Raw genomic sequence first — 20322 nt, forward strand, 5'->3', positions numbered from 1 at the left:
GGGTGCCACTCTCGCCTCCCTGGGAAGGGAGTTCCAGAGCCTTGGGGCAGCCACCGAGAAGGCCCTCTCCCCCGTTCCCACCAGGCATGCCAGTGATGATGGTGGGATGGCGAGAAGGGCTTCCCCTGAAGATCTCAGGGCACGAGTAGGCTCATAAGGGAGAATATGGTCTTTCAGATAACCTGGACCTGAGCCGTACAGGGCTTTATAGGACATAACCAGCACTTTATAGGACATAATTTCCCCCCATGGCTTCATTATTTCCAGACATTTTATATCTCTAGTCTGTCTATAAAAGTCTTATTACATAGTTTTAGAAATCATTTGGGAGGGAATAAAGGGTTGGCTACAATACATACATACCTTGTCTTAAATTCTAAAAGAAAATATTTCATAATCCAAAGCTGTTCAATTTTTCCGGGGGCGACGGGACAAAAATGGCCCTTGGAAAAACAAAAAACCTGTTTTTTTTCTGAATTTTTCCTGGCCCTTCAGATCTCCACTCCAGCATCACTGCATCTGCACAGAATGTTCACAATGACCAAGGCATTTCTTGATCCTCTAAACTATAGTCTTATTGTTGGCTGCAACAGCAAAGTACAGTTTGCACTTAGTGACCTGCTTTGCATGTAACACCAATTCTGGGGTTGTTGAACCTATGAATTGGTGGGACTGCAAGCAAGGGAGCAAACGTGCTGCCTCCTGCATGCTCATCATTTCCACTTTTAATCAGCTTTAACTGACTACTTTAACCCAGCATTCCTGGGTTGCTTGATGTGATGTCCGAATCTGGAATTTTGGATTGTTGTAGGGTTAAACAACATAGGGTTTAAGCCAACAACAAACCACAGGTCATCACTGGGTTAAACTCTGGGTTGTTTAACCCTAAATGATCCAAAGTGCCAGGTTTTGAATCGGCTTTAATCAACCATCGTGACATCCAAACCTTACACCTTAAACATAGGGTTGGCTTAAACCCTATGTTGTTTAACCCTACAACAATCCAAAATTCCAGATTCGGACATCACATCAAACAACCCAATGTCACAATGGTTGATTAAAGCTGATTCAAAACGGAAATGGCAAGTGCACGGGAATCAGCACACTCGTTCCCTCACTCATGGCCCTGACAACAACCCATGGGTTGTCATTACATGCAAACTGGGCCAATATGAAGTAACTAGTTAAACCCAAGCATGCAAGGGGAGAGGAGCTGCGGCATGCTCCCAGTTCACCAAAGCATTGTCTGGAGAAGCATGAATTTATATATCTACTCCTCCATCATTTACAGAAAACCCTCAAGAAATTTAAAGGGCAAAGAAACCCAGTATATTAACAGTCACACTTGCAAGAACCTACACAAACATATATTCAGGCTTGAGACAAAAACTTCTCTCCAAAGTTATGGCAGAGGGAGTCAATAGCCTCCAAAAAAAGGCAATAAGGTTTCAATGCCTCCAATAAAACCCTGCAATAAGCAAAACTGGCTGTTAAGTTTTGTCATGTTTCTTTGACTCAGGACAACTAGATGCTCTGAAGGATGTTTCATCTTTGGGAATGAGAGGCAACACAGGAGGGGCCTCACCTCATTTTCAGCTGACTCAGTTCTGAAAGCTTTTAACAATTTCATTGTAGCAATAGTTTTGGAGAAAAAAAATAAGACAAAATCCTAAAGCTTTTAAGCAAATAAAGAGACAGAAGATGACCTGGAACTCAATGAATTAGTATCTATTAACTGAGAAGAAAACTGTGGCCAATCCCTTTTCTACCCACCTTAAATAGCTGGTATGTATCAGTTTTGACCCACTCACTGCATGTGTGAATTGAATCCTCAAGATTAACAATGGCCTGACATGTGACAACAACCCAGAGTATGTCCTGGTTATTATAATTTAACTATGGGCTGTTAACCACGAACAACCTAGGAAGGGAATCCTTGGTGGTTGTTGGGTTGTGAACTCTGGGTTGTTCCCAGAGTTCCCATAGCTAAACCACAGTGCAGGATTCGCACTAATGACAACCTACAATTCAAGGACAACCCATACTCTGGGATGAACCCACAGTCTGGGTTGACATATGCAAACCTGGTCAATGTAATGGCAGCAGATCATGGGATAATCAAACCACAATTTGCTGTGGTGCGTGCTGTGCACATGCTGCCACCATTTTGCATATGCAACCTCCGATCAGCTCAATGGGAAATTGCTCAATGAAGTCCGACCCCAGACACTATGAGTTAATCGTGGGTATGTTCATAGGTTAACTATGGGTTGTTCAACCCACAATTAATTCATAAGGCCTGTTCACATGTCACATTAACCCACAGTGGCTCATAAGCCATGCAGAGTAGCTTATTTTGCAGATAGCCTACTATGCCCCGTCACACAATCTGACAAATAAGCTAAACAGCGCAGTTTATTTTCCTCCCCTTGCCCCTCCTCTCCCTGTAGTCCTCCCACCTGGGCAGGTATCCCAGATTCCTTTGTGGTGGAAACCATATCCTGCCATCTCACTGCCACCTTGTCAACAGCCTGTTTCCGATTGGTCTGCTTTGCATTAGGTGTGTCTTCATCCTGCTGGTTCCCTCCGTTCCCAACCCTATGTCAATCCTGTTTGCTTCCCTTTCCTTCTTGCTCCTACCCCCTCTTCTCCAGTCCTTATTCCTTACCTCCCACCCCAGTTTCGAAGCCTTTGATAGCTCCCCACTCACCAACAGCCAATCAACAACATAGAATAAAAAGAAAATTTTTACTGGCGTATAAAGCGGCTTATTGGTTTGCTTAATTCTGTGCTTGCTTAATACTGCTTTGAATCTAAAGTTTGCAGGAACTGGACAAAATTTAATATACAGGTTCCTCTTATGGGGAGGCACAAGAGGCACTACTGGAGAAATGTGTGACTTTTCCATGGAAAAGTGAGGATTTAACCACAGGTGAAACCATTTGGGAAGCATGGGGGAGGGGGAAGCTGATTTGGAGTGGGGGAGACAGCTGAATGTGGCAGGAAAAGAAGTTTGCTCAAGGATGCACTGCCAATTAGATACACGTGAGAGTGAAAGCAACTTTACAGAGTGCACCCCCCCCCCCCCAGGGAGGCGGGAGCAGTCAGGCAGCAAAGGGGTTGGTTGGAGCAGTGGCAGCACTATCTGTTACAAGGCATATCTTGGGAACAAAGATTGCTCAAGAAGTAAAGAGCAGCGGCAGCTTTTTTTGCTGCTCTTCCCAAGCGGCTCTGTAGGCGATCACCATAACCTATGCTGGCGTAACAGGCAAAACGTTAACCCACCATAGGTAAAATAACCCTTGCTGCAGACTGTGGATTCTCAGGGTAGCTTATTTGGGGGAAATAAGCCACCATGCGTGGGAGAAAGAGCTCACAGACAACACGCTAAGCCATCATGGGTTATCGTGTCATGCAAACACAGGCACAGTATTCAGGTTTGGATTCCATGGAGCAACGCCCAATAAGGCTGATCAGAATTGCACATGCAAAATGGCAGTGGCACATCATGGCAAATTGTGGATTAATTAACCTATGATTTGCTGCCACTACGTGTGAACCGCCCCGATAAGGGCTTTCCCACTGACCTGGTTCGCACATTGGCCTGGTTCTCATGTTATGACAACTCAGGGTATGGGTTGTCATTGAATAATGGGTTGTCGTTATGTGCAAACCCTGCACTGTGCTCTAACTATGGACTGTGAACCACAAACAACCAGGAAGAGAACCCATGCTTTGTTGTTGGGTTGTGAACTCTGGGCTGTTCGTGGTTAACAACCCATAATTAAACATAGTGCAGAATTTGCACATAACAACAACCCATGATTCAACAACCACCCGTACTCAGGGTTGTTGTTATGCACAAACCAGTTCAGAGGTAACCCACGGTTATTTAACCCATGGTTTACTGGCCTAGTCAGGGTTTGTCTGGCAGATGATCAAACAAACCCTCCATATATCCCACATGCCTTTACAGTGCTGTAGTACTAGCATGGAAAGCAACTGGTGGTTGTTGTTGTTTTTAACCACTCTTGCTGCCACCTCTGTAGCCTGGTGAAACAAACCATGAGCAACTCACAGTTCTGGGTTTACATGTAACAACCACCCGTGATTTAAACAACCCAGAGTTCACAACCCAAAAACAAACCATGGGTTCACTTTCTGGGTTGTTTGTGGCTGCATTCACACATGACAACCCAGAAGTCAGCAACCCATGGGTTAAATAAACCATGAGTTAGTGTTATCTGCAAACCAAGCCAGTGTGTGTTTCTGTGTTGGGAGGTTCAAACACTATTTTACTGGCTCACACTGGAAATAGTTGCTAGTAAAAAAAACATTTCCCCCTCCATAGAAAATCTGGGAAAACTATGCTTATTAAGATATTTGATCTTGGGGTGGCAACAATTCATTTTGATAAGGTGATCATTACAGCTGCCTTGGCTACGAACTCTGATAAACGGAAGTAATTTGCTCAGAATTTCTGAGCATGTTTACAAAGCATTAAGACACGCTAATCTGAAATAACCCAGAAATAGAGTTGTTCTTGAATAGACAGATCACCCCAGTTGTTCATACAGTCTACAGGAGTTAATTCTGTGATGGGATTTGCCACTTCACCCCACCTCCAGTACCATTTGATGACTGACTAAAGCAGGTGGATTGTGGAGTTCAAGTGAAACACAAAGTAGATCACGTAAGCCTGAAGTCCGCCCACACCTGAGTAAACAATATGAATCTATTTTCCCGTCATTCATCAATACTCTTCCCCCCACCCCTTGCAATCTAGAATTTTTCCTGACTGTTTGATGCAAAAGTTTCCTGCTTCTGATGTACTGGGAGAAATGTGTATTAGTTGTTTTATCTTTAGCAATTTTGTCCTCAAATTCTTTCTTCGCTTAACATTTGGTTTGCCAGAATAAATATTATTTTCTTCATTTGGAAAAACCTTCCACTCCTTCAAGGAAGACTTTTTGCCTTTTATGACCTTAACTCAGGTCTTTATAGCCACATCAGCTGTATTATAAATGTGTATAACACCAATTAAGAAAAGGTGCAAACATTGTATTATGGTTGCTTTAAATAGCTTCCCAAAGCTATTTGCATCCAATATATTTTAAGCTTGCTTTTATGTAACCTTCTCACTTTTGAAAAACGTTTCTACTTCTGAAATTAAATGCTGCTTGTTTCTGAATAACTTTCTACTTTCATGCATGTTGATTTCAATAGTACTTCCAAACAGTTTGAGAGTTCATATATCTTGTATCAGATCCTAGTTGCTACTTCAGATTAAATCAAGAGTTGCCTCTCTTCTCCAAGGCAGAATCAATATCTAGAATGTGTGCATTTGTTGTGATCTCAGCTCATACGTATCCAGCAATTTGAGACTTAAAGCAGTGTAGAGAAACATTTGTTTAGTTCAGCTAGGTTATTGGCTATTAATTTTGGTGTGCAGAGTGATCTGTATACTATTTGTATACCTGATATATATACCGTTTCCTTTTCTGTAATAAGGATGCATTTTCATTTTGTGATTTTGTAATATTACTATTGCTGGGAAAGACTGAAGGCAAAAGGAGAAGGGGACGGCAGAGGATGAGATGGCTAGATAGCATCACCGATGCAATGAATATGGACTTGAGCACGCTCCGGGAGATAGCGCAGGACAGGAAGGCCTGGCGTGCTATGGTCCATGGGGTCACGAAGAGTCGGACACGACTGAACGACTGAACAACAACAATATTACTATCGTATTTTTAAAAGAATGCCATCTAATTTCTTGACCTATAAGTGGATCCCAACATGTTCCTGGGTAGGTGGCACAATGAGAGGCTGTCCCCTTCCCTCCCCTTTCAAAGGGCTTCTCTCTCTCACCAGGCCAACAGTACACCATTACTACTGTGCGGCTCCTTTAACAGATAGGCCCACTCCTGCCCTATACGTCATTAGGAATTTTCAGACCATCCCCACATACTGAAACAATATGTGTTGGGAGACTACAGGGCAGCACAAACTATTCCCCCCTCCCCACACACACTGCTAATGCACATAGCCATGCCCCAACACCTGTGTTGAGCTGATGTGAAAAAACTCTATGTGCATAGCGCTCCTCCACACAAGGGTGGACCCTGGCCTAATCAGGATGCCCTTCATGTGGAGAAGGATGTGCATACAGCCTCTTCACATACTGGCTGAACGTGCCACCAGTGGGAAGCATGGCCGTGCCAGCAATAGGACTAGCCTGTGCAGCCTCACGGCACCCTCACACATGGGGAGGTCATCCGAACCTCCCTCTTCTTAAGTCCTATTCAAGTGGATATTGCTTATATATATGCACGTATTAACATTGAAAATTAAAATAAACTTGTTCACTGTTAACTACTGTTACAATACTCTTGCGTTTTCTGTTGCGGATGGAGTAGGGCTCGAAAGGTGGAGTGAGTTTATAAAAGACTCCCCAACGGTTAAGTTTACAGGTGAGTCCCACGAAGCGCTTCACAAGCCTTACATACTACTTCATTCACATATACTTGCAGCCATTTGGGCTTTAATCTTACACCTCACGTGATGCCTTTGGATTTAGCTGTTGTTAAGCAGGGGGAGGGGTACATTTTACTGCTTCTGTTCCTTTTGAACACATGAACAAGCCTTATACTGACTATTGGTCCAGCAATCCCAGTAGTATCTACTCTGGCAATAGCTCTCAAGGATCTCAGACCAGGATCTTTCCCGATACCCAAGATTCTAGAAATGTCTAGATCGAATCTTTGACTTTCTGCATGCAGAAAATGTGGTCTACAGCTATGAGTGCAAGTTATAATAAATGAAGTCTCCAGGCAGATCCTCTGGGCTTCCTGCTTTTTTCTCTCCACTAGGAGAGCAGGGTTGGTTGGTTTTTGTCTACTACATGCTTTTAGTTGCTAATTCACAAAATATGTTGGCTTTCATGCCATGTAAGGAGCCTTGTCAAATGAATAGTGACTGGGCACATTCTCATCCGGATCAAGTCTCACCTATGCTTTTGACACCCTCACAATGTAGTTCTGTTACAGATGAGGCACCATTTTCCTTGAGGAAATTCCTGCTGATCATCTTAACATGCCAAATGCGTTCATTTTATCTACCACGTCTGTTCTCAACAACAGCAGCAGCAGCAACAACACACTCTCATGGACCCATACTGTCTAGGGATACTTTTGGAGCCTTAAGAAAGAAAAGGGAGTGACTTTGTTCTCAATAAAAGTTTACCTGAAGTAGGCAATCCAAAAAGTCATAGGCTAGCCAACAGTTTCATGAAATGGCTGTTTTATTCTTTTTCTATTCTTTTTGTAAACCACTCTGGGAATATGACTGAAGGACAGTAGTTATTTATTTTGAAGATTCAAATGATTCTCAAGGTAGTTTACAAGCAACAAATAATACAAATGCCCCCCCACACAAACACATACAACCCAGCAACCCTTAGTTCTTTGGTGGATGGAACCAGGCCCTGCCTCCCTTTGGTTCTGCAGTCCTAGGGCAACTGAGCCAGCGTTCTATCTAGCAGTGGGGGTGGGACCAAGCTCTCTATAGTCGCTCCTTCTCTGGCTGAGGGTTGGGGCCAGTTGGTTTTCCTCTTGCCATGATGTTCTTCCTGGGAGAGGGCAGGTGGTGGGAATCGCCAGTGGCCCTTGCCCCCCAGACTATTAGCAGAGGTTCGAGTGTGCTTCCCTTCTGCCCTCTGGTTCCCGATTAAATATTTTTATTATAAAAATACTTATAGTTAAAAATAAACCTGACAAGTTCAAACAAAACCTCTTAATTGTGATTTACATAAATGAGTTGCTCAGACCACCATATTCTTTTTATGAGTCTGTCTATAAGATGGTTTCTGTGCACCAGTAGTGACCAATCCATCCTAAAATCCTCCATGGAAAGCAACAACAACAACAAAAAAAACACCTTAAGGAAATTCAGTAAAACTGGATGCAAAGTATAAAACTGAACAAAATCTGATTTGGATGCTTTCAGAACATGCAATACACTAAATCTGGCAGAAGTCCTGCAGAACACGAAGTACTTGCTGACAGAGCCTGCCAACAGCCAGGAATATAGCAACCATGGCTTTGAAGAACAAAGCAGAACTACTAATCGTTTCCACTTGCAGCATTTTTCTTAAAAAATACCCATCAATTCAAGGTAGTCTCTGAAGGCATGACAACATTAGAGCTAATTGGCAAGCTTTATGAAATGCTGCACATGGATTGGCAGAGGGCCAACATCTGCCATTTTAAATAGTGGCAAGGGTTATGAAACGCTGTTAAACCTCATCATATACATTGCTTCTTGACCCAAGTTGTAGAGACAATGCATACCATCGCCATTAACGGCCTTGCTCCTGCTGCTACACTGTGAATGGTGGCATATAGACTAGGAGACAGGAAAACTGCAAGAGCCAAGACATTTAGAAAGATGTAAGTGCAATCTATCAAACTGATTCACAAGGGAATTATTATCTACATGCTTCTCATGGATTACATTTTGTTTTAAAGAGCAACCTTCTGCACATGACTAACCCTGCTGAATTGTGCCTATATACCTATCCTACGAAGTAGACACTATTCTAATGTCTGGTGTACAGGTAAAGCACAATTAATCCGTCTGCATTTGCAAACATGACATGGGCAAAGGAACCCATCTCCCCCACACCCAAAAATTTGGGACATATAGATGAAACTTTGGATAATTCAGCATTCAGTTTAGCACAATAGGAAAATAAAGTGCCAGAATTTGGACTGCAAGGGAAAGCATCAAGCAGAAGCCAAGAACAGCCCACGTAAGATGCTAAGTATAACGCTAAATATCTTGTGTGCTTCCCGAGTTTACTAGGCAAGCTTCAAGTCATTTTTCTTTATCCTTTGAAATACAACAGAGTTCTGACCACAGCAACTTTAATTACTATGTTTATTTCTCCCATGTTTCAACATTCCTCAGAGGAAAACACATACAGCCAAAAAAAGAGGGAGGAGCCATGTTTACAGCAGATGGTGGGAAACTGAGGAACTGACATATTTTTAGAATTAGCAACACATCCCAAGTGGTGCATTACAGAAGTGGAATGAGCTATGACTTGCTTTGAAAGGAAGTGAATTACTTTATAGTAAACCTACATATGTGATGCATTTCAGATTTCTTTTTCTAACCACATACCAAACATTTAATTTAGCTACATGCTATTTCAATAGTATGTACCCCAAACCTACTCAGTTGCACCTTTCACTAAAATATCCATTGTATTTGCTCTCATGACAGGGCAAAGTTTAAACACGCACACATCTAAATGTCTAAAGGCACAATTATATGCACGTTTAGACAGAAAAAGGGCCTACAACTCTCAGCATGCCCCAGCCAGCCATGGGAGCATGCTGGGAGTTGTGGGCTTTTTTCCTGTCTGAACATGCATAGGATTGCACCCTAAATGTACTGATTTTGTATTTAAGGTAGCTGCTGCTTTTGGACTCAAGTTCTCATCATTTGACTCACAGCTGAACATTAGAACCAACCCCACTGTAAAGCAATGCATTTGAGGCGATGTCAAATAACATGAACATTCTATCCCCTGTGTTTGACCTATAACAGCTCATTCACACGTGTAAGTCATCACTTGGCACCACAGATCCAATAAGGAACAGCCACATCTGATTCACCTCAAGCTGTCTGCAGAATCCCATTGCAATGATCACACATCTTAACTGACGTTTGCTGCGTGAGGTATGGAAGAGATATGCCTGCTTGCCTCATGGTGGCAAAGTTGCAGAGGGTGAGGAAAAGTCTTGATGGGAGAGAGGAAAGGCCTTCCTTTGTGCTCTTCTCACAGCAGCAGCTGCTGATAAAGCTCTACCCCAGTCTTCTGCAACTTGATGCTGTCCAGATGTGTTGGACTACAACTCTCATAATCCCCAACCAGGATGGGAACAGAGACCTATAGTAGCTCAGGCAGTCTCCTGGCCTTGGTGCATCCTAAACTCTGCTTACTAGGAATCTAGCAAGAGGAGGGTGCCCAAAGACATACCAGAGTTCCTAAAATCCATGGCCCTTTTCTCCTCTCTTCTCAGCCGTCATAGCACATTGCCAGTGTTTTTTAAGACTAAATACTGTCATATCATCATCGTCTTTATTAGAATATAATGCAAGTTCACTTCAAGCCTGTTAAAAGCACATTCACACACGCTTTGTTTTAAAAATGGAAACTTGATGGTCGAGCACCTCTGTGGTGGGCCTTCTCTGTGGCATCACCCCCACTCTGGAAAACCCTCATCTGTACAGTTCGGGAGGCAGAAAATGTAACAACTTTTAAACACCTCCTCCAAGCACAACTTTTCACACAGGCTTTCCCTGGGCTTTAACTGCTGCTGGGCTTTACCTGGTATTTCAAACTTTTAAAAGTTTTATATTATGTTTTTTTCGAGGCTGTATTTTATGGTTTTACTTGTGAGCTGCCCAGACAGCCTTGGCTACTGGGCAGTATAAAACTGTAATCTGACCCACACAGTTCACAAGTGCTGTGTTTTCAGCTTGTGCTAGTCCTCTGCCTGCCTACACTTTGAAGCAGAACGTTGTGATTGTCAGTAAAGGGTGTGTGGTGTGTGGGGGGGGAGCTTCCAGACTCCAGTCCATTCTGCTAAAGAACCTATTTCAGGAAGCAACTATCAAATATGCAAGCATAAGGATGCAAAGCTAGCAGGCCAATATTTATATCCATTCTCCTCAAAAGGTACAGGGAGTTGCTAAGGGAGATACAAGCTCGTTTGAGAGGAGACCAGAAGAGCTTGTGTCTCCCTTAGCAACTGTGTGTATCTTCCATCCAGTTTTTACTGATGGAATCGAATAAGCAAGAAGAGGAGTCCCAACATCGCTCTTCCCGTCAATGATATGTGCACATCTGTGGGAGCTGTATTCTCACACACATTCAGCTGACTGACAGTATGGGCCAATATGGAAATGCTGTATCTTTGGCAGCTTTTTTCTTCTTCTTCCAGAGGTGTCCCTCCCTCAGGAATCTTAGTCCACACAGAAAGCCTGCATGTGTCAGATTCTTCCTTTGGTCCTAGGTGGTATAAAGGGCAACCACCATCAATTAAGCTGTAGGAGAGGCGGCCTGTGGCAAACCGGTTTTGTGGGATCGGTTCCAGCTTCTTCCTCCTGATGAAGTGGACAAGGTGCTTTCATCTGTAAGGCCGACCACCTGCTTACTTGATCCTTGCCCATCTTGGCTCATTATGAGCTGCAGAGAGAGACTGGGTGAAGGGATCAAGGCGGTGGTGAACGCCTCCCTTGAGGAGGGAGTGATGCCATCAGCCCTCAAGGAGGCAGTGATAAGACCGCTCTTAAAGAAGCCCTCCTTGGATCCTCAAGTTCTGAACAACTTTCGCCCAGTCTCAAATCTGCCATTTTTGGCCAAGGTGATTGAGCGGGTGGTGGCGGTGCAGTTGAAGGCACACTTGGAAGAAACTGATTATCTAGACCCATTTCAGTCGGGCTTCAGGCCTGGGCATGGGACAGAAACGGCCTTGGTCGCCTTGGTGGATGATATGAGGAGGGCTCTGGATAGGGGTGAATGCTCCTTCCTTGTTCTCCTCGACCTCTCAGCGGCTTTTGATACCGTTGACCATGGTATCCTCCTGGACCGCCTGGAGGGGTTGGGCATTGGAGACACTGTATTGCGGTGGTTCTGGTCCTTCCTCTCCGGCAGGTACCAGAGGGTAGCACTAGGAGAGGAGGTTTCGGACCCGTGGCCACTTACTTGTGGGGTGCCACAGGGTTCCATCCTCTCCCCGATGCTATTTAACATCTATGTGAAGCCGCTGGGGGCTATCATCAAGAGGTTTGGGGTGCAGTGTCATCAATATGCGGATGACACGCAGCTCTACCTCTCATTCAAATCTTCACCAAGGTTGGCCGTAGAATCCCTGTCCAAATGTCTGGAGACGGTGAATGACTGGATGGGGAGGAATAAGCTGAAGCTGAACCCTGACAAGACCGAGGTACTTTTGGTGGGAGACAAGAGGAGGCTGGAGGATGTTGACCTGGTGTTGAATGGGGTACGGCTACCCTTGAAAGACCAGGTCCGCAGCCTGGGGGTCATTTTGGACTCCCAGCTGTCCATGGAGGCTCAGGTATCAGCTGTGAGCCGGACAGCGCTGTATCAACTCCATCTGATACGGCGGCTGCGCCCCTTCCTTCCCGACCATCTGCTCCCATCGGTAGTACATGCCCTGGTCTCCTCTCATTTAGACTACTGTAATGCGCTCTACGTGGGGTTACCCTTGAAGACGGTTCGGAAGCTGCAGCTGGTACAGAACGCGGCGGCTCGCCTGATTAAAGGCAACCGCCGGCGAGATCACATCACTCCAGTGCTGAAGGAGTTGCACTGGTTACCAGTTGCTTTCCGGGCCAAATTCAAGGTGTTGGTTTTGACCTTTAAAACCCTATATGGTTCCGGCCCAGCCTATCTTACGGAGCGCCTCCAGCAACACCAGACAGGCCGCTTAACAAGATCAGCCTCGGATGGCCTTCTCTCTGTCCCATCAGCCAGGACAGCTAGACTGGTGGGGACGAGGGAGAGGGCCTTTTCTGTGGTGGCCCCCACTCTGTGGAACTCCCTCCCTAGGGAACTCCGTCATGCCCCCTCTTTAATGAGCTTCCGTCGTGCATTAAAAACGTGGTTGTTCAGGCAGGCATTTGGGTTGGGTTAGGGTATTTTAAAAAAAAAATTATGGTAGAATTTTATTATTTTAAATTGTTTTATGGTGTGTTGTACATCGCCCAGAGTGGCTGGGTGACCAGCCAGATGGGCGATTAATAAATTTAATAAATAATAATAATAATAATAATAATGCTGAAAGGAAAATGAGACACTAGATCAGACAAACGTGTGCTCACTTTTTTCTCAAAGAAACTGCATCAACAGCATTTAACATTACTTGACCTAATTCCAAAATCAGCACTTCGCCATCATTTCCATGGACAGTTTTGTTAGGGCACTTGTGAATTTATAGAGACTGAAGAATAGGCATTTTAGAAATGAACAAGAAGGGCTGCTGTTTCTAATGCTCCTCCAAGTTGGGCAAGCTTTTTGTGGCCTTAAGTACCAGATAGCTTGTATATAGAAAAATAGCTCACATACCTGTTACTTCCTGAATGCTAACAGTCTGCAAACAGATGAAGTTTGCAATCCTATGCACAAGTGAGGATACCTCACTGAACACACAAAGATTTACTTGTGAGTAAACATACAAATGATTTACTTGGCTGCTCACACAAAGGTCACCTGTCTCTTAGTTTCCGCATGAGGCAGTAGGAAGGAGCTGCTATAAAAGCCCAGCACAAGGGACAGGAATCACCCACAGAGCAGAGGCCAGTGGCAACCATACATTTTAAATGGCTAGTCAAGCCATAAGTGGTGGGCCAGGGGCTAGCAATCATCACAAACATTAAGAATCAACTCGTGAATCCAGATGATGTCATCCTATATCTCACCAGAATCATGTACTGAGGATACATGGCTGGTTGCACATTACTATTTATGCCTTCTAACTACTCAAGCCAAGCAATTCTAAAGTTATTAATATTTATAACTCTACTAGCCAAAGTAAAGGAATAGAACAAACATAAAAACCAGGATCCAAATACTTCTTTAGTTGTACTCCAGTGGGATTTTTTTGTTTTTTTTTAAGTAAAACATTGACAGCCTCCACATGCCATAAGAAACAACATTTTTAAATACCCTCAGTAGCAAAATACAACACCAAAATCCCATTTGGCACACAGAAGTAATTATGTGGTTCTTTGGTTCACAACCCTACTTACCATCTCACTGAAAAATATGGAATAGCTTAGCATCCCTGATTTCCACTTGCACTGCAGTCCTCCATGTAGTTGGGCAACATTATCATCATCATCATCATCATTTATTATTATATTTCTATACTGCCCCATAGCCGATGCTCTCTGGGCAGTTTACAAAAGTTAAAACTTTAAAATACAACACAAAGTTTAAAAACTATTTACATAAAAACATGCAGACAATATATACAAACAACATATAGCTAAAAACAACTTTGAACTAAAAACAATTTTTAAAAAATTCAACAATAAAACACAGCTTAAAACAATATTGCTTAAAATAGTATACAAAAGTCAGCAAAAGGAACGAGAGTTCTATAAAGGGAAGGCCTGCTGGAGTCTTTAATGCCTGCTTAAAGACCTTCAACGAGGCCAGCAGGCGCATTTCAACCACCAGTTTATGCCACAACTGAGAGGCGGCGAAGGAAAAGGTCCTCCTGCCTGTGGCTGCCAGTCTCACATTAGGCAGCCGCAACAGAGAGCCCTCGGAGGACCTTAGGTGGTGGACTGGGACGTAGGGGAGAAGGCGCTCCCCAAGGTACCTTGGACCTAGACCACGTAAGGCTTTAAAGGTAAGAACCAGCACTTTATATTTTGCTCGGAAACAAATTGGCAGCCAGTGTAAAGATTTTAAAAGCGGTGTAATATGGTCTCCACGGGGTGTCCCAGAGACCAACCTGGCTGCCATATTTTGTACCAGCTGAAGTTTCCAAGCTAAATATAAAGGCAGCTCCAAGTACAGCGCATTACAGAAATTAAGCCTAGAGGTTACCAGCATGTGCACCACCATTACCAGGTCCACATGTTCCTGTGCGTAGTTGGTGTATCAGCCGAAGCTGATAACAGGCACTTCTCACCGTTGCCTCCACCTGTGGTGCCAGGAGTAGGGTTGGGTCAAGAAGCACCCCCAAGCTACGAACTTGCTCCTTCGGGGGAGTGCAACCCATCCAGAACTGGTTGACATACCTCAATACCTGAATTAGGACCCTTCACGATGAGCACCTCTGTCTTGCCTGGATTCAATTTCAGTTTGTTCTCCCACATCCAGCCCATTACTGACTTCATGTGGTCATTCAGAGGAGTCATACCTTCCTTGGATAAAGATGTTAGGGAGAAATAGATTTGGATGTCATCAGCATACTGATAACACTCAGCCCCAAACCTCCTGATGACCTCTCCCAGTGGTTTCATGTAGATATTGATCAGCATCGGGGTTAGAATGGAGCCCTGAGGGACTCCACATAATAGTTCCTTTTTTGAGGAACAACTATCCCCGAGCAACATGGACCTGTCCTGAGAGAAAGGAGCAGAACCATTGCAGAGCAGTGCCCCCAACCACCAACTCCCTCGGGCGATCCAGAAGGATACCATGGTCAATGGTATTGAATGCCGCTGAGAGATCCAAAAGAATCAAAGGGGATGTACTACCCCTATCAATTTCCAGGTGAAGATCATCCACCATAACAGTCTCAACTCCATATCCCACTCTGAAGCCAGTTTGAAATGGGTCCAGATAATCTGTTTCATCCAAGACTGCTTGGAGCTGAATGGACATTGCCTTCTCGATTACCTTGCCCCAAAATGGTAAATTACTTACTGGCATATAATTATTGAAGTCCAGAGGGTCAAGGGAAGGCTTCTTCAGAAACAGTCTTAACAGTTGTTTCTTTTAGACATGATAGAAAATTACCTTCCCTTAGGTAATTAATAATACCTAAGGGAGGCATTAATAATATTCAGCAAAAGTTGCTTTACCATCTGCCCTCCCTGGACTACTAGCCAGGATGGGCAGGGATCAAGAGGGCAAGTTGTCTTCTTGACCAAACCAAGCAGCTTGTCCACATCATGAGTCACAAGCTGAAAATGATCCAGTTTAATCATGCAAGCAGAGTTGCTGGACACCCCACTGTTGATTTCTGTCCCTACGACAGCATCCAAGTCGGCTCGTGTTCGAAAGATTTTATCCGCAAAAAACTCATTAAAGGCATCAGAGTGAGCTACTGAAGGCTCTAAAATCAGATGGGGGGGGCTGACTCAGCTCCCTAACCACACTGAACAGCTCAACTGGGCACAAGTTCGCGGACGCGATACATGCAGAGTAGAAAGCTCTCTTCACTGCACATATCGCCACCTCAACTTAAATCTTACTGACTCCAGTGAGATTCTGGCATCCTAACTTTTTACAGGACTGCAGCCTTGGTCTTCAAGTAAATGACCCTGCTCAGTGTTCTTAATATGTATAGAGCCAGGGGTGGGGTATAGAGCCAGGGGTGGGGAACTGTAGCCCTCCAGATGTTTCAGCCTACAGCTCCCATAATCCTGTACCAGTGGCTATGCTGGCTAGAGCCGATGGAAGTTGTAAGCCAAAATATCTGGAGGGTCATAAGTTGTCCACCCCTGGTATAGAGAGTATAAAGAAAAATCACAAATACCCTCCTCCTCACATCTCTAAACAGACATGAGTGCAAAACACATGTGACCTGCATAAGCCAGTGTTCCGATTTACCCTACATACTATAACAGATATGTTTAATTGTAAAACAGTATTAATTGTGGTAGAACCTATCAGTGCACACTTGTGTTTAGGAATATGTTAGTTATAAAAGAGATCTAAATGAGCGTACACTCTTGGTGAGATTTAAATCAAAACATACTGTATTGATTTAAATCAATACACAATATGCATAAGCCTACTTCATCTGATACACTTCTCAAGAACAGGCAGAAGTGAATTCTTGTAAGCTTAATGCAAATGGCATAAAACCTCATATACATCAAAGAAGTATAAGATAGATGAAATATCACCAGTGGTATAACTCTTGCATGTTACAGACTTGGGTCAAGCTGGAAGAAGCCCAGTAGGAAGAAGATATATTCATTTCCCCTTAACTTACACAGCGCCCACAAATCTCTATATAGAGATCCACTTCCCTCTGGGAACCCACTGCAATATCTTCTTGAAACAGAGAAGAACAGGGGAGCTGGAACAAGGGGAAACTGCAGGGTGCAGATATCTGCACATCTTCATCCCCCAAACTGTAATCAAAGAGTGGAGAAGCGGACAGACACGTCACCTTTTAATCTGTCATTTTAAAGCATGGAAGGGGAGTTGGCGGGAAGGCAGAGAGACTACATGTTTATACTTATCACAGCACGGATATTGAAAGAAAATGAGGGATTCCATCATTTTCTTCCGAGAAAGAAGGAGAACCTCCATTTTAAAAAAGCAACCAACCACCCCAATGGCATAATATCAGTGTAGTTAAGTACTGTAGCTTGACCAACACTCTAACTTTTGATATACCAACAAAGACTCCTGTATTTATACAATAAACACTGTCATGCTCTACTTCACCAACATTATTTGGTGGCATATATAAGGACTGAGAGAGACCCCTAGATTATTTCTCAGATGTGTCAAAATGAAGCTTAGTGGGCTTCCAAAGACTTCAGGAATTGGAGTCTATATCCTCAAGCTTATGAAAATAAAACCTAAGCATTGCTTGTAACATGCTACTTTGCTTTCACTGCCTATACAATTCTGCCTTTGTACCCAAAGACTGACATGAAATATCTCTATTGTTCCCAGCTCTGGCCAGGAAATCAGAATTATGGGATTAGGACAGGGGAGAGCCCAACTTCATTTGATCTGGAATCTCAAAAGTGACACACTGACACTACAAGCAGGTGCACCAACCAAGTAAACCTGGGGTTGGCAACCTGGTGCCCTCCATATGTTTTGGACTACATCTCACATCTGGAGGGCACCAGGTTGCCTACACCTTAGCCATTACTTTAAAATAGCATTGCCCAACCTAGTGTCCTCCAGACCTTTTGGACAACAATGCCCAGTATTCCTGACCATTGGATATGTTGGCTGGGGCTGATGTGAATCGAAGTCCAAAACATTTGGAGGGTGCCAGGTTGGAGAAGGCTGCCAATTTCAGAGAGCCCAGCTTCAGTTTTCTAGAAATATACTCTTTGAATATTGAGTTGGGCACATAAACATTAAAATATGTCTAACCACTAGATAGTTATTAGGCATTATTTCCTGAAAAGTGTGAGGTCTCAAATATCCATCTACTACAAGCATGAGACGTTCTCAACACAAGAAAATATCAATTCAACGCAAAACATAGCATACAAAGGCATAAAAAGCAAGACTAAAAGCAGCATAGAATCCATCTAACTAATCTAAATATCCAATAATCCTGGTAAGTAATTCATTATATCTTCTTTATGAGATGCAAAACAGGAAACATAACCTTCTTGCTCCCCCCTCCCCGCCTCCTTTACAAATTCATCGTGGAGACAAAGCTAATTCTATTGCTGTACAGCTCAGATTGAGAGCAGAGAAGTCTGGAGTTTAGTTGATAGGAAGTTGAGGAGAAGTCTGGAGTTTAGTTAATAGTAAGCTGAGAAGAGGAACTAACACAAAGATTGCACTGAAAAAGTCAGTTGACTTGCAGCCAAAACAAAACATGCAGCCTTTAAATGATAATGTGGAAAACAAAACACTGGACTGGAAAGTAGTGTTATATGCATATACTCATGGAACTATGTTTTATAGGGATAATAACTGCAAGTTTTAAGAGCAAACTACTAGAACTGCAAACAAGAAGGTACAGTTTCAAAAATGCTTTCTTTAAAAAAAGAAACATAACTTTGTGAGACTGACATGCCATAATTTAGCCACAACACTCCTGCCCCCCGCAAGATTAATTGAACCCTCTTTTTCAGTTATAAAAGACAGAAATTAGCAATTAAGCAATATTCCCTTAAATGGCTCTATTTTGGCCATTTGAGCCATTTGAGGAAATAGTGGTGGAGGCAGGGAGAATGTAAGTGTCAGACTATATATAGTTTAGATAAGATAATATAGAGAATATTAAGAGGAGAAGACACAGGAACAAGAATGCTAAAGCATAACTTTATAACCACCAGGATAAATAAAAAGGGACACATTTCCCTCTAATGGTGGAAACCCCTTTAAGAGGCAGTGGGCCATAATAAGAACATCGGAGAATAAAGCTCTAATGTACATTAGCACAAAATAATAAGACTCCTTTGTTTTGCCGTTTTTATCCTTCAGTTAATGTCTGGGACTGCTTTAGCATCCAGACAAATTAAGAAAGAAATCCAGAGTTTTAAGAAACACATCTTCCTCAATCTCCCCACCACCACCAAAACAAAAGGGGGAGAAATTTCCTAGCAGAAAGCTCCATGACAAAGACCTCCCACGACACTGCCAGATTTTATTTTATTTTATTACCAAAAGGAAGATGAAGAGAGGATGTGGGACTGTCGAACTCGGGCGCCTATGCAATTTCCCCTTTGAGAAGGAGGACAAAGAACACGCACACAATCCTAAACAGAAACCCGCCAAGAGGCTACAAACAAACTAGGATGGGGATGGGAGGAGGAAGAAACATCAGCCAGAAAACTGGGGAAGGGAGGGGGGCATTCTTCCTTTTCGTTTTAAAATCTCCTCTCGTTCTCCCCTCCAGTTCCCCCTAGCCAAAGCGATAAATTGTTACCCTGTACAGATTGAGAGTCGGGATACTTACTCAATACAAATTCGTGGCGTTCTTCTCTGGACTGCGATTTCCTCTGGCTGGAAGCCCCAAAAGCACAAGCCACAGGCACCCCCTCGCAGAACGGCAGCAGAGATGGTTGTAAATCAATCACCTCCAGGAAAAGCCGCCCGCACGCCTACATGCAAAGGAAGACGTGGGGCGGGGGGGAGGCTGCCGCTGGCGGGGGGAAGACAAATTCTCGATGGGGGCTTTAAATCAGCTCCAAATCAGCTCCGGCAAAAGTGACCGCGGCTGGCGACGAGAGAGGGTATTGGGCTCGCGGCAAGGCAACAACGTCGCTCGCCCTCTTTGTGGCTGGGATCAGGGCGGATGGAGGACGATAATCCGAACAACCAAGCTCTCGAACAAGCCTCTAGCCCTCTGGGTCAGCAGCGGCTCCACCACACATACACACAGAGACCCAAAAGTGGGAGGGGAAACGGTGACCTCATAAAAATGCACCACCTTCTGAAGGAGCACGGGAAGTGTAGTTCTTCCGAAAGGAAGGGTGACGGCTCTCGACGGCTGACACTGCAAGGAGGAAACTGAGAGCGACTGCACCGCTGCCAGCTTTACATACGTGGAATATTGATACCAAAAATAATGTAATACACATTTGCATTACATTAGGAAAAGGAGAACAAATGCATACAAAAAGAGGGGCAGGGGGAGAAATAGGAGATTCAACCGCAAACAACTCAGAATTAACAGCCAAGATATATGCAAAAGTATTTGACATATACAGAGCTGAAAGTGTTGTGAGAGAGGCATCACTTCACATAGTTGTATGGACTTTTTGCTGTTGCTGATGTTACACTTTCACCTCGGGTCAAACAGGTTTTGCAGGTTTTCTCAAAAATACAGT

At 43.7% G+C, this 20322-nt stretch overlaps 1 protein-coding gene across 2 annotated transcripts in view; it reads right to left on the reverse strand.

Annotated features, from left to right (window-relative positions):
- Positions 1-19840, reverse strand: part of PELI1 (pellino E3 ubiquitin protein ligase 1) — an 86172-nt gene extending 66332 nt beyond the window's left edge. For both annotated transcript variants that reach the window (XM_084823399.1, XM_084823391.1), the window contains exon 1: positions 19449-19840. The gene's annotated coding sequence lies outside the window, so the exon portion shown is untranslated. The remainder of the gene's footprint in view (positions 1-19448) is intronic.
- Between the last annotated feature and the right edge of the window lie 482 nt (positions 19841-20322).

Source organism: Heloderma suspectum, chromosome 1 (assembly GCF_057233095.1).
Source record: "Heloderma suspectum isolate Gila_16-S chromosome 1, 16-S_ref, whole genome shotgun sequence".
Taxonomy (NCBI): domain Eukaryota; kingdom Metazoa; phylum Chordata; class Lepidosauria; order Squamata; family Helodermatidae; genus Heloderma; species Heloderma suspectum.